Here is a 16,618-nt window from a genome sequence, read left to right as displayed (position 1 = left end):
TTATATGTAAGAGACCCAAGAGACTCCATCCCAAAACTGCCAAAGGTGATTAACTTCTATAGTAAAGCAGCAGGATACAAAATCAATGCACAAAAATCAGTAGCCTTTCTATATGCAAGTGACAAAGATACAGAGAATGAAATAAGGGATATAGTCCCATTTTCAATAACAACAACAAAAAAATAAAATACTTTGGAATAACACTAACCAAGGAAGTGAAAGATCTATACAATGAAAACATAAAATCACTCAAAAAAGAAATTGAGGAGGATGTGAGAAAATGGAAAGACCTCCCATGCTCCTGGATAGGCAGAATTAACATTGTGAAGATGACAATCCTACCAAAGGCCATATATTACAATCCCTAGAGTGCTCTTCACAAAGATAGAAAAATGATCTCAAATTTCATATGGAAAGGCAGAAGGCCTTGCATATCCAAACATATCCTCAGCAAAAGAAATGCCTCTGGAGAGATCACCATACTTGATCTAAAGCTATATTACAAAGCCATAGTAATAAAAACAGCATGGTACTGGCTTAAAAACAGGAGTATAGACCAATGGAATAGACTTGAGCACCTGGACGTTGGGTCAAGCAACTATATCTACTTGATACTCGACAAAGGCCCAAACAATATAGGCTGGAAAAAAGACAGCATCTTCAACAAATGGTGCTGGACAAACTGGATAACCACATTCAGGAAACTGAAACTTGATCCACACATTTCACCATGCATTACACTCAAATCCAAATGGATCAAAGACCTCAATATAACACTAGAAACTAAACTATTACTGGAATAAAATTTAGGATGTACTTTCCATGATATAGGAATGGAAAAAGACTTCCTGAACAAAACCCCAGTAGCTCACAATCTTAAGCAGTCACTCAACCAATGGAATCACATGAGCTGAAGATTTTCTTTACAGACATGCATACAATAAGCAAAACCAATAGATTACCCACAGAATGGGAGATAATATGTGCAGGTTATTCAACTGATACAGGCCTAATCTCTAGAATCTACAAAGAACTCAAAAATCTAAACAGTAAGAAGTCAAACACCCCACTCACAAAATGGGGGAAAGAGCTGGACAGGCAGTTCACAAAGGAAGAAACAAATGGCAAATACACACTTGAGAAAATGTTCATCATCCCTAATCATCAGAGAAATGCAAATTAAAACAACTGTGAGATTCCACCTTACCCCAATAAGGATAGCAAACATCAAAAAATCAAATGAAAATAAATGCTGGCGAGGATGTGGAGAAGCAGGGACACTCATTCACTGTTGGTGGGAATATAGGATGGTACAACCACTTTGGAAAGCAATTGGAGACTCCTGAAAAAGCTGACTATAGAGATACCAACAGACCCAGTTATTCCCTGACTTGGTATCTCCCCTAAAACCTTCAAACCACTTGCCAGAGTGATTTGCTCAACCATGTTTATAGCAGCTCAATTTGTAATAGCTAAGAGCTGGAATCAACCCAGATGTCCATCAGTAGAAGAATGGATAACAAAGATGTGGTATATCTACACAATGGAATTCTATACAGCAGGAAGAAAAAATGACACAATGAAATTTGAGGAAAAATGGGTGAACCTGGAACACATCATTCTCAGTGAACTTAAGCAATCACAGCAAATTTAAAAGAAAAAAAAACAAAAACAAAAAAATACATACTCTCACTCATCTACAGCACCTAACCTGAATCTACCCAAGGTATCTTACATATACAGCAAGCATATCATGGACTTGTCACTATGATGGATGTGGAGGGAGGGGAGGGCATCGAAGGGGTAGGAAACACTAATCTAGACCCAAATGGCTATGGTACCATAAAATTCTACTTCCTAAAAGGCAGGCCAAATGGCTGAACCTTCACCAGGTCCTTACAGGAAACACCTGAACCACAAGATACCGGAGAGTGTAGGATCAAGTCTAACCTATATCTTCTATATCTTCTCTCCCTCCCCCTCTCCCTCTCTCTCTTGTCACTCTAACTCTTTTATATTAGTTATCTTTTTCCTCATTTTCTTAGAAGGCACTGACCTGTAACTCCCAGTGCCAGCATCAGTTTATTATCCACAATGAGCTTTTGATCAGAGAGACTTACAGGGTTTCCTAAAAGAATGACAGATTTCTGTCAGAGTACTTGATGACCACCAAAGGTTAGTGGTAAGATTCTATTGCTGAAGACTCCATATGCAGCTGACACATAAAATGGAATGCCATGGCTGGAAGCTAGAAGAGAGTGAGTCCCCAGACAGTCAGTGTGTCTAGCGCCAGAAGGTGCTACATGGGCGACTGGTGGAAATAACCAATATCTGTCCAACCAACTCATGGTCTAACCTACTTAGCAGCAAATAACCTGTTGTGATGCCCACACAAGTGCAATAGTGGCACACAGCCATGGTGGGGAACCAACTGCTCTTTATTTGAATAACTGATCCCCTCAGTGGTATGGGTCCCATAGCTAGATCTGAGAAACAAGTCAGAACCACATCCAAACATAAGCCCACTCTCCAATATCAAGTTACCATCAATCATTGGCTACAAGAGGCCCTACACTTATTAAACTCTCCATTAAAAAGTAAGGGTTATCTCATTTGTCCTGGTGCTAACTTACTGTCCATTGGAGAATCTGCTTCTCTTTTTTCAGATAGATGTAGATCCTAAGGAGAGAGCCACCCCATCATACCTCAAAAGTTCCTCAGCTGAAACTAAGGATAATTGGTGAAACAAGCAAGGGTGCTGTTTTCCTGATAAACCAGTTAAGAGCACAAGGGGGAAGGAGATCATCACAGAGAAAAATCAACTCCTACCAAATCAGAGAGCCAGAGCCTCAGAGGCCCCCAACATCTCATCACTGAAGCAGACCAAAAATGAGCCCAACATGGCTCAGGGAAATTTTGCAGAAGAGGGGGCGGAAAGAATGTCAGAGCCACATTTTGGGTCATGATATGCAGGGACATTTAATGTACCAATAACTGTGGGCTAACTCCACAATGCACGACCCATATTTCTCAACAAGGAGGAGCCAATGGGGAGGGGGTAGATCACAGATGAGCCTAATAATGGTACCAAACTGCCTGTATTTGCTGAATACAAATCTAATAATAAAAAAGTAATAATATGTTTAAATACGGTACTTTTTTCTTGTCTGGGATTTAATTATCAAAAGTAGCAATTTTATGACAAACCATTACTTTTAGATACATTTTCATCATTATAGGGAGACTTAAGTTCTTATAAAATGACAGATTTACTAGAAATTAAGATAAAATTGATTAGAAAAATGTTAGTAGAAAAAAATGTTTACTATATTTAATTGAAAATCATTGTTAGGCATATGACAGATAATAACAAAATACATCTTGGAAATACCCAACAGACTCTCTTCAAAAAGAAATTTTAGTTTACCCTTAACACAATTAGCATTAGTCTTATTTTTCTTAGGTAAGGAGTGATGGAGACTATTTATATCAATAAAACTTTAAAAATAACCCAATGTAAAAAACAAAACAAATAACCAGAAATGATGACATATTTCTTAGATAGTTAGTTGCATGACTGAGTTGCTAGAGACTCTAATTAAATGAGTGCATATTTGCATTAAGTACTCCTTGAGAAATCTACAGCAATGAATAAAAATAGAATAAAAACTTATACAAAATAAAACAATGGAAGCCCCAGAATGATTTTATCTGAGGAGTTCTGAAATATCTGTCATATATGATAAAATTTATATCAAACTAACAGGTTTCCAAGAGTGATGTACAACTTAGATTGAATGTACTATGCAAAAGGTTAAAAACTATTGAAGGGCCAAACCAAAATTTCTGAACCTGAAAATGAAGTTGGAAGATTGCTGGCAGAACACAGTGAAAGCATTCCACTGGGCGCCAGTTTGCACAGCACAATATGACAAGAGAGGTAGAACCAAATGAAAGACCACCATGTATTTAGTTGTAAAAAAAAAAAAGTGTTGCTATGCTTTGTTCCAGTTATAATTGCCTAGAACTAGAAAATGGAAGTATGCAGAACAGGCACAAGACTAAGGAGGAGGAACACAACAAGAAATTTTAGTAAAAATATAGCTGCTTTAAAGAGTTCTCTGAGCAACAATAATATCAAACACCACCAATAAATAAATAAACACACATGGTTTTGTATTACTTACTTTTTTTTACTACTGTGAATGAAAAACAGAGCAGAACCAACTTGAGGAAAACATGGTTACAGGAGTGAGAATAGAGCTGGTTACATTGCAGCAGGAAGCAAAGAAGAAAAAGAGGAAGTGGAAAGGTCTATGAAATGACAAAGCCCATCATCGCTAGTAACCAGCCTTCTCCAGCAAGGCTCCACTTCCTAAAAGATCCACAAAATTTTCAAACAGAACAACAAGCTATGGAGTAAAGGTTAAAACACATAAACTTATAGGGGACATTTTACATTCAAAACACAAGTGTCTTTTGAGAATAAAATTCTCATACTAGAATTCAGGAAAAAAAATAATCTTTTATATTTCCCACCTCACTCAAATTATTCAGAATCTTAGGTAACATTTCCTCTTTGTCTTGTGCATCTACAAACTCCATTAGAATCACAGTTTTAGACCCACTGACCTATTACATGGCTTCATCCAAATAATGAAGATTTTTATTGTAACTTGTTTTGTCTTTGAACCTGTTTGAAACTTTGAGCTTTCAGAATGAAGTTAATTATAAGGTGATTTCCTATACATACACGGTTTGAGGCCCTCTTCATCTGTACTATCTGTCTCCTGAATGTGCTACAGGCCATCAGCATCAGTTCCAGCACGTTCTGTATGGAAAGATTTAAATATAAATTCACAAATAACATTACCTGGGCTTTCTTTTTCATTAGTAGCATTATCTTTCACAATGTATCATATTTAAATATAACCCTGATTACTCAATGTTAGTAAGAATTTATTTTCACTCTCCTGTCATACATAAGTCCTATTACACCCAAAACATCTTCAGGTATGGGTTAATCTTTATAGCTCCATAAAATGGCCTTACTTGTCCTCCACACAGGAATTTCAAACCTGCTTCCCATTGTTCTATCTCAGCAGTTACTGGAAAAAGTTCATCTGCATACAATGGCCTTACTGGACTTCTAAAAAGGGATTCCAAAAACCCTGTTTCACAAGTTGCAACTCAGAGACTCCAAAAATGGCTTTACTGGGCCAGCACACAAAGATTTCAACCCTATTTCATTTAATCCAATATCAGTTTACAAAAAACAAAACCATGTTTCACTTCATGACCTTTTTCCTTGGGTATTTGGTGGGGGGATTGAGGTAGGGTCTTGCTGTAGCCCAGGCTGACATGAAATTCACTATGTAGTCGAAGGGTAGCCTCAAACTCGCAGCAATCCTCCTTTCTCTGCCTCCCAAGTGCTGGGATTAAAGGCATGTGCCCCCAAGCCCAGCTCTTCTTTAGATATTTTATGCTTCCAAAACAAATACCAGGTAAGTGGCATAGCCATATTTGTAAATAGGAGGTGGTGGAAGGGAATAAAACTTTACCTTAAAGAGTAGGTTACTTCATCAGATTTCCTTTTTTTTTTTTTTTCATTTTTTTATTGAAAACTTCCATAATTGTAAACAATATCCCATGATAATTCCCTCCTTCCCCCCACTTTCCCCTTTGAAACTCCACTCTCCATCAGATCCCCTCCCCCTCTTAGTCAGTTTCTCTTTTATTTTGATGTCATGATCTTTTCCTCCTATTATGATGGCCTTGTATATGTAGTGTCAGGCACGGTGGGGTCATGAGTATCCAGACCATTTTGTATCTGGAGGTCACAAAATAAATAATAAAATAATAATGACAGCCATTAAAATGGTTGGGAAAATATGAACAAGCAATTCACTAGAGAAAGATTGAAAATGGATAATAAATGAACACGAACAAAAAAAACAGTACATTAAGAAATTCCTTTCTACAGCTGTACATAACTAATAAAGAAAAATAAAGAAACATGAAATATAATTTTACATTAATTTCATGTTGAAGTGAAAATACTTTTTTCTGTCTGGCGTTGGTGGCACATGCCTTTAATCCCAGCACTTAGGAGGCAGAGGTAGGAGGGTCACCGTGAGTTCAAGGCCACCCTGAGACTACATAGTTAATTCCAGGTCAGCCTGGGCCAGAGTGAGACCCTACCCAAAAAACCACAAAAAAAGAAAATACTTTTTTCTTTTCTTAATTAATTATGTACACAGTATATACAGTCATATTGGTACCATCGTTAGCCTCCTCCCTGCCCTCCCCCCAGGGACCCACCTCTTTGGGGAATATGGGTCGTGCATTGTGAGGTTAGCCATCAGTTATGGGTAAGAGGCAATGTCTCTGTGCATAATGACCCAACATGTGGCTCTAACATTCTTTCTGCCCCCTCTTCCACAAATTTCCCTGAGCCATGTTGGGTTCATTTTAGGTCTGCTTCAGTGATGAGGTAATGGGAGATTCTGTGTCTCTAGTATCTGGTTTCGTAGGAGTTGAGTGTTCTCTTTATTTATCTCCTTCACCTTGTGCTGGCACAAGGTTCACTAAGAAAGCAGCACTCTTGCTCATTTCCTCAATTACCCTTTAGTTTCAGCTGGGGCCCTTTTGAGGTATGATGGGCTGGTTCTCTCCTTAGGATCTGCATCAATATGAAAAAAAGAAGCAAATTCTCCAACAGAGTGTAAAGTTAGCACCAGCTAAATGGGATAACCATTGTTATTTTAGAGATAATTTAATACGTATAGGCCCCCTTGTAGCCCACAATTGGTAGGAGCTTGATAATGGAGAACAGGCTCATTTTAGATATAGTTTTGACTTGTTTCCCAGCTCCAGCTATGTGTTCCTTCCCACTGAGCAGATCAGTTAGCAAAATCAAGAGCAGTTGGTTTCCCACCATGGCTGTGTGCCACCATTGCACTTGTGTGAGCATCACATCAGGTTGTTTGCTGCTGAGTAGCTTAGACCACGAGTTGCTTGGACAGACGTTGGTCATTTTCCCCCAGTCATTCATGTAGCACCTTCTGGCACTAGATGAGCTAACTGTCTGGGGACTGAGTCTCTTCGAGGTTCCAACCAGGTCACTCCATGTTCTGTACCATCAGTATATGATGTCTTCAGCAGTAGCGTCTTACCACTAACCTTTGGTGGGTCATCAAGTACTCTAACAGAAATCTGTCTTCTTTTGGGAAATCTTGTAGGTCTCTATGATCAACATCTCATTGTGGATGTTATCCATATGCTGGTACTGGGAGTTATATGTCAGTGCCAAAGAAAAGAAGGAAGAAAAAGATAGGTAATATGAAAGAAATAGAGAAAAGAGAGAGAAGAGGGAGAGAGAGAGAGAAACAGAAGAGTAAGGTCAGTCTTTATCATAACCTTTCCAGGGCCTCAGGTGTTCCCTCTAAAGACCTGATGAAGGTTCAACCATTTAGCCTACCTTTGAGGATGTAGTATTTTATGGTACCATTGCCATTTGGGTCCAGGATTGTGTCCCACACTTGCACCTCCCCTTCCACCCCACCCACCCTATTGTCCAGGCCTTGAGAAGCTTATTAGGTATGTCAGCATCTTGAGTAGATTCAGGTTAGGAGCCATAGATGAGTGAGACTATGTGACAATTATATTTGATCATCAGACGAGTTCACTGAAAATTATCTGTTCCAGGTTTGACCACTTTTCTTCAAATTTCTTTTTTTTTTAATTTATTAGTTTTCTTTTCAGTAAATGCAAGCAGTTTGGTACCATGATTTAGGCTTATCTGTGATCTACCTCCTCCCATTAGACCCTCCTTGTTAATGAAAATGGGTCGTGCATTGTGGAGTTAGCCCCCAGTTAATGGTATGATAAATGTCTCTGCAAATCATGACCCACATGTGACTCTGACATTCTTTCCGCCACCTCTTCCGCAAAATTTCCCTAAGCCATGTTGGGTTCATTTTTGGTCTGCTTCAGTGCTGAGGTGTTGGGGGCCTCTGAGGCTCTGGCTCTCTGATTTGCTAGGAGTTGATTTTTCTCTGCATTGGTCTCCTTCCCCTTTGTGCTGATATCTGGTTCACAGGAAAACATCAGCCTAGCTTATTTCACCAGTTGTACTTAGTTTCAGTTGTGCCCCTTTTGAGGTATGTTGGGGCTGCTCTCTTCTTAAGATCTGCATCTATCTGGAAAAGAGAAGCAGATTCTCCAACGGAGTAGAAGTTAGCACCTGGAAAATTGAGATAACACTTACTTTTTTGATAGACAGTATGATAGGTGTAGGCCCTCTTATACCCCATGATTGGTGGTAACTTGATATTGTAAAGTGGGCTTGTGTTTGGGTATGGTTCTGACTTGTTTCCCAGCTCCAGCTATGGGTCTAGTACCACTGAGTGGATCAGTTAGCCAAATCAAGAGCAATTGGTTCCTCACCATGGCTGTGTACCACTATTGCACTTGTGTGGGTATCACATCCGGTTATTTGTTGCTAATTAGGTTAAACAATGTGTTGCTTGGACAGATCTTGGTCATTTCCCCCAGTTGCCTATGTAGCGCCTTCTGGCACTAGACATGCTGACTTTCTGGGGACTGACTCTCTCCTGGCTTCCAGCCATGTCATTCCATTTTATGCGTCAGCTGCGTATGGAGTCTTCAGCAATAGGGTCTTACTACTGGGCATTGGTGGGTCATCAAGTACTCTGACAGAAGTCTGTCATTGTTTTGGGAAACCTTGTAGGTTTCTCTGATTAAAAGCTCATTGTGGATGGTAGGCCCAAGCTGGAAGTGGGGGTTATAGGTCAGTGTCCACTAAGAAATTGAGGAAAAACATAACTAATATACAATAGCTAGAGAGGAGAGAGATAGAGGTGGAGAGGGGGAGAGGGAGGGAGGGAAGATGTAGGAGATTTAGGTCGGTCTTGATCCTACCCTCTCCAGTGTCTTGTGGTTCAGCTGTTTCCTGTAAGGTTCTAGTGAAGGTTCAGCCATTTGGTTTGTCTTTTAGGAAGTAGAATTTTATGGTATCATTACCTTTTGGGTCTGGATTACTGTTTTCCACCCTTGGTTTCCCTCCCCGCCCTCCCATCCATCTTATTGTCTAGTCCATGAGGTGCTTGCAGGGTATGTAAGGCATCTTGGGCAGTTTCAGATTAGGTGTTGCAGATGAGTGAGACTATGTGTCGATTTTTTTTCTGTGATTGGGTAAGTTCGCTGAGAATGATCTGTTCCAGGTTCAACCATTTTTCCTCAAATTTCTTTATGTCGTTTTTTTCTTACTGCTGTATAGAATTCCATTGTGTAGATATACCACATCTTTGTTATCCATTCTTCTAATGATGGACATCTGGGTTGATTCCAGCTTTTAGCTGTTACGAACTGAGCCGCTACAAACTTGAGCAAATCTCTCTGGCTTTTGGTTTGAAGGTTTTAGGGTAGATGCCCAGTAATGGTATAACTGGGTCTGTTGGTATTTCTATAGTCAGCTTTTTCAGGAGTCTCCATATTGCTTTCCAAAGTGGTTGTACCATCCTGCATTCCCACCAAAAGTGAATGAGTGTCCCTGCTTCTCCACATCCTCGCCAGCATTTATTTTCATTTGATTTTTTGATGTTGGCTATCCTTACTGGGGTAAGGTGGAATCTCATAGTTGTTTTAATTTGCATTTCTCTGATGATTAGGGATGATGAACATTTTCTTAAGTGCGTGTTTGCCATTTGTATCTCTTCCTCTGTGAATTGCCTGTTTAACTCTGTGCCCCATTTTTTGAGTGGGGTATTTGTCTTCTTATTGTTTAGACTTTTGAGTTCTTTGTAGATTCTAGAGATAAGGCCTCTATAAGTTGGATAACCTGAAAATATTTTCTCCCATTCTGTGAGTATTCTATTGGCTTTGCTTATTATATGCTTGTCTGTAAAGAAACTCTTCAGCTTCATATGATCCCAATGGTTGAGTGACTGTTTAAGAACTTGAGTTTCTGGTCTTATGTTGAGGTCTTTGATCCTTTTGGATTTGAGTGTAATGCATGGTGAAATGTGTGGATCAAGTTTTAGTTTCCTGCATGTGGTTATCCAGTTTGTCCAGCACCATTTGTTGAAGATGCTATCTTTTTTCCAGCCTATATTGTTCGGGCCTTTGTCGAATATCAAGTAGCTATAGTTGCTAGACCCAAAATCCGGGTCCTCAAGTCTATTCCATTGGTCTATACTCCTGTTTTTATGCCAGTACCATGCTGTTTTTATTACTATGGCTTTGTAATATAGCTTTATATCAGGTGTGGTGATGCCACCAGAGGTATTTCTTTTGCTGAGGATATGATTGGATATGTGAGGCCTTTTGCCTTTCCATATGAAATTTGAGATTATTTTTTTCTATCTCTGTGAAGAACACTGTAGGGATTTTAATTGGAATTGCATTAAATCTATATATTGCCTTTGGTAGGATTGTCAACTTCACAGTGTTAATTCTGCCTATCCATCTTCTCAAGTCCTCTTCAATTTCTCTTTTGAGAGTTTTTATATTTTCGTTGTATAGATCTTTTACTTCCTTGGTTAATGTTATTCCAAGGTATTTTTTTTTTTGTTGCTATTGAAAATGGGACTATGTCCTTTATTTCTTTTTCTGTGTCTTTGTCATTTGCATACGGAAATGCTACCGATTTTTGTGCATTGATTTTGTATCCTGCTACTTTACTATAGGAGTTAATCACCTTCAGGACTTTTGGGATGGAGTCTCTCGGGTCTCTTACATATACAATCATGTCATCAGCGAATAGAGCTAACTTAACTTCTTCCTTTCCAAATTGTATCCCTTTTATTTCCTTCTCCTACCTTATTGCTTGGGCTAGGACTTGCAGAACTATATTGAAAAGGAGAGGTGAGAGAGGACATCCCTGTCTTGTTCCTGATCTCAATGGGAATTCCTCCACTCTCTCTCCATTAAGTATTATTTGAGCCTTTGGAGCTTTGTATATTGCCTTTATTATGTTAAGATGTGAACCAGCCATGCTGATTCTCTCCAATGTTTTGATCATGAAGTGATGTTGTATCTTGTCAAAGGCCTTTTCTGCATCTATCGAAATGGTCATGTGGTTTTTATGTTTAAGCTTGTTTATGTGGTGGTGTATTACATTGACAGATTTTCGTATGTTGAACCACCCTCGTGTTCCTGGGATAAATCCCACTTGGTCAAGGTGGATAATACTTTTGATGTGTTGTTGGATTCGGTTTGCGAGTATGTTGTTGAGGATCTTTGCATCTATGTTCATTAGGGTAATAGGCCGATAGTTTTCTTTTCTTGTGGCATCTCTGCCTGGTTTTGGGATTAGGGTGATACTAGCTTCATAGAAGGAGTTGGGTAGCTTTCCCTGTTCTTCAATTGTGTGGCACAGTTTTAGGAAGATTAGTTTGAGTTCTTCCATGAAGGTTTGATAAAATTCGGCTGGTAATCCATCTGGTCCTGGACTCTTCTTTTTTGGGAGGTTTTTTTTTTTTTATTACTTTTTCAATCTCCATGAGTGTGATGGGTTCATTGAGGTGGTTGATCTGCTCTGGGTTTAGCTTTGGTAGATGATATACATCCAGGAATTTATTCACCTCCTCCACATTTTCCAGTTTTGTGGAGTGAGATTTTTGAAATAAATCCTGATGATTCTGCTGATTTCACTCATGTCTGTTGTGATCTCTCCTTTTTCATTTTGAATTTTGTTAATTTGGAGTCTCTCCTTTTTTTGCTTGATCAAATTGGCCAGAGGTTTGTCAATCTTGTTTTTTTTTTCAAAGAACCAGCTCTTGTTTTGTAAATTGCCTTAATTATTTCCTTGGTTTCCAATTCATTAATTTCTGCTCTGATTTTCATTGTGTCATTACATCTTACTGCTATTTAGAATTCCATCATGTAGATATAACACATCTTGGTTCTCCATTCATCTAATGATGGACATCTGGGTTGATTCCAGCTCTTAACTAATATGAATTGAGCAGCTATAAGCATGGTTGAGCAAATCTCTCCAAACTGAGGCATGGTGAAGTGAAAATATTGGCCTAAATAAAAATCATTATTAAAATTAATTCCAGGGCTGGAGGGATGACTTAGGCACTTGTCTCCAAAAATAAAGGACCCAGGTTCAATTCCCCAGGACCCATGTAAGCCAGATGCACAAGGTGTCCCAAACTTCTGGAGTACATTTGCAGTGGCTGGAGGCCTTGGCATGCCCATTTTTTTATGCTTCTCTCTGTGTCTCTATTTATCTATCTCTCAAATAAATAAATACAATTATAAAAAATTAATTCCAATTGTTACTTTTTGGGATTTGTTTGCCTTGTATAAAATTTATAATCACCCAGTTTGCCTCTTTTATAATTTCAATAGGGTGATACTGACAAATAACAACTTTATACAGTATGAACTAAAACCTATATTAGACAAATTCATGTGGAGACTTTTACAATAGGGAAGTAGGCAATTACAAATGTTTGGGAGGACAGGCATGGTGGCATACACCTTTAATCCCAGTGCTCAGGAAGCCAAGGTAGGAGAATTTTCCATGAGCTAGAGGCCACCCTGAAACTATATAGTCAATTCCAGTTCAGCCTGAGCTACAACAAGACCCTCAGGGGAAAAAAAAATTACTAGTCATAAAATCCATTTAAAGTAATATACAATACAAAGACCCAAACAAAAAGGCAAATCTTTCTCCGTCTTTTCCTCTTCAAAATTCATACTAAAATATTAGTTATTCTCAAAGTGAATAGTCCTCTCCTGAGAGGCCTTAGTCTTCACTGTTCTCTATAGTTTGTTCAGTATACACTACTGGTTAGGATGCTAGCATTGGTTTATTTTTTTCCACATTATCAAGTTACCTCATGCAAGTGCTGCTTTCTTAGTTGTTTTGCATCTGGAAAGATTACACATTTTCACGAGTCTTGAGTAAAATAAAATATGTGGTCCCTTGTTCAAAAAATATTGTATTATGAAGTGAGCCATCTCTTGCCATGGAAACTGTAATCCTGAAATAAACCCTTTCCTCCTATAACCTGCATATGGTCTGGTGTTTTTTCCAGAAATGAGGAGGTAACTACAATAGGAAAAGAAATGGAGTCATCACTGTGGTGACTCTGACCATGTGGTTTTCAGTATTTTGCAATTTTGTTTGTGGGAGAAATATGAAAGAATTTGATACTTTGGACTGGAGAAGCCTTGCAGTGCTGTAAACAGAGCTTTGTAGGCTATTCTGGTGAGAGTTTGAAAATTCTAAATGCAGAGACAATTGTCAACTATGAAGGTTAGGCTTATTAAGTTTCAAAGATATAAAAATGTGAAATATATTTTCATATTTTGGGGGAAGGAAAGAACCCTGTTGAAAATAGGATACTGATGAAAAGGTAGGCCACATTCCTCCCATGTCCTGAGATTTTGAGTAATGTTGAATTTAAAATGATGGACTGATATGCTTAGCAGGAAGTAAAGGACAGAAAGACATGGAAGATATTGTTTGCCACAGAAAGGAATGTAAGCAACTTTAAAGTTAAGGGCACAGAGACTGGTCTTAGGCCATGTAAGCTACAGTTAAGGGATTAAATGTGGTCCAACTATTTTGTTTTGAGAGTATGGAAAAGATGCCTTGAAAGTGAAACAACATATGGGAGGCTCATGGTAGAAAGGATACAAATTCATCTGCAAGGAAAAGGCCTGAAGGAAGAATACATTTTGTATTGTAAAATGATCATAAGATTATGGGGATCAGTGATTAAATGTGGTGGCTTGAGTATAAATGGCCCCATAATAGCCTCAGATACTTTTGATTGAGCTTTCTACCTAGTCTCCAGGAAGTAGGTACCTTCTGGAAGAGTTATACTACTGGGGGGCAGATCTTGAGTCCAGTCCTAAGGTGTGTTCAGAGTCTGTTTAAGTTCTCTCTGCCTGCTATGGATGTACAATGAAGTGAGCTAGCTTCTTCTGCCATGTTGAAGGTTCCCCTACAATATGTAAGCCAGAAATAAAGACTTTTCTTCCATAAACTGCTTCTGAATGGGTATTTGTACAAGCAATGTGAAGATAACTACAACAATTATTAAGGCAAAATACACAGCCCTTCTGAGTCCACAGCCCTTTGCCACTGTGTACATCACATGCCCATGAGGCTGACCCTGCTTCAGGTCACATACTTTCTTGGAGCTTCCAGGTGTTCTTGGTTCTTTTAGACCCCTAGATAATTACTGTGAGGTGCTGAGAATTCCCCATCCTAATTTAGCAGGATGATTACAGCTCTTTATAATTATAGGTCCTTAAGTGAAGGTTCTGCTCTTTCATTAAACTGCTAAAACCATATGTTTTCTTTAGTCTTCTCTTGAGCTTCATGGTCTGGCTGGAGCATTCTTAGCCACAGAATGGAGGGCATTTTCAGTCTTCACAAAAAGGATTCATCATCATATTCCCTTAGTATTCTCATTAATGTTTGTTTGACTAATTTTTAAAATATTTTTATTTATTTATTTATTTATTTATTTATTTATTTATTTATTTATTTATGAGTGACAAAGAGAGGGAAGGAGAGAATGAGCATACCAGGGATTAACCTGTGTTCTTAGGCTTTACAGGCAAGCACCTTAAATGCTTAAATGTTATCTCTCCATCCCTTGCTTGACTAAATTTAAATTAGAATGGCATTCATGTTTGTAATAGTATTTTGATCATTATTTCTTCATAATCTGTAAGGCTATGTAATCCAATTAATGTTAAAATAGGTGTAGAAGCTTGCCATTGTTAGTATTTCATTAAAATGTAAGAATTATAAACAAATTTAGGTATCTTATTATGCTATGAAATTTTCAAACAGTTTAAGCTATAATTAATATGACCGAGTTAAGGATAATGAACAGAATATACAGCTATTTCTCTTGAATTTGAGAAAACACAAGTTTTTATTATCAAAAGAATAGGAAGAATTTGTCCTAGTTCAATTTTTGCAAAAATTTATGACATAGTTTTCACAGCAATATTATCTTTTTCATATACTGACTTGCAAGGAATGTGCTTTTTTGAAGCAGAGGAAGTTGAAATCTAGGTCCTTCATTATGGAACAAAATAGTATGTAGTATGTGAGGATGGGAACGTTTAACGAAGTTTGAACCCAGAAAACTGGAATGATTCAAATATGTAAGAAGAAGGTATCATTTGATTGAATTGACAACTACCAAAAATGTCATGCTCTAATTTCACTCCAATGACAGTTTATATATTTATTTATTTATTTATTTTGGTTTTTCGAGGTAGGATCTCATTCTAGCTCAGGCTGACCTGGAATTCACTATGTAGTCTCAGGATGGCCTCAAACTCACAGCAATCCTCCTACATCTGCCTCCCAAGTGCTGGGATTAAAGGCATGTGCCACCACGCCTGGCCAGTTTAATTTTTAAGTTAATTAATTTACTTCATTTTTGTTTTGTTTTTATTTCGAGACAAGTTCTTTTTAAGCTGCCAAGCTAGTCTCAAACTCTTGGTCTCAAATGATCCTCCTATCAGAGATTAAGTAGTACCTGGTATTGGAGCCATTTGACAATGAACCCAGCTATTCATCTTAAATTTAATAAGGTGAGAATATAAAATATAATGTAAACATTTATATCAAAGTAGATGTGACAAAGCAATATTTGAAAGATAACAAAATATGGTATTAGGTAATTTTCATGAGCCAAACTTGTATTGTTATAATAAAGTTCTTAGAAAGCCAATACACATACTAGGATGCCAAAGAGCAATATTTAATTTAATAATGGCATGTATCTGGTAATTCAGTCAATGTAAAAATTTATTCACTCATTATCACTATCCTTCTACCCAAACATATAACAAACAAATTAGTGGACCTCTGTATAATAACATAATAGTATAAACATAAAAATAAATGTCCAGGGCTGGAGAGATGGCTTAGCGGTTAAGCGCTTGCCTGTGAAGCCTAAGGACCCCGATTCGAGGCTCGGTTCCCCAGGTCCCACGTTAGCCAGATGCACAAGGGGGCGCACGTGTCTGGAGTTCGTTTGCAGTGGCTGGAAGCCCTGGCGCGCCCATTCTCTCCCTCTCCCTCTATCTGTCTTTCTCTCTGTGTCTGTCGCTCTCAAATAAATAAATAAAAAATGAACAAAAAAATATGAAAAAATAAAAAAAATAAATGTCCAAATGAAGTATGCTCTTACTTTTACAAACCACTGGTTTCCTGTTGAAGATATGATGCTTGTTGCATCTCTAAAAAAAATTATAATACCTGTCCTGATAATTCTTTAGTGAAAAGATTTAAGTGAGAGTGTGAATATGAAAAAACACTAGTCTTCAAATCACTGCACATGTACATTATACTTACCTATATCTTATACCCTCAGAATTAATTTTTCCTCTTTGAAATTCAGAGACTATCTTTTCCAAATGTGTCCCTAATATTTTCCAATTTATATCATAGCATTGCTCCTTACACTCTGGATATGTACATTATAAGTATGTATCCATAATACAAAACAATTCAGTTTGTTTTTGTTTTTCTTTGATTATATGATCATTTCGTACATAAAATAGTATAAGTAAGCTTCATCTGTATATGTTGCCTCGGTAAACA

Source organism: Jaculus jaculus, chromosome X (assembly GCF_020740685.1).
Source record: "Jaculus jaculus isolate mJacJac1 chromosome X, mJacJac1.mat.Y.cur, whole genome shotgun sequence".
NCBI lineage: Eukaryota > Metazoa > Chordata > Mammalia > Rodentia > Dipodidae > Jaculus > Jaculus jaculus.
This window is presented reverse-complemented; position numbering follows the sequence as displayed.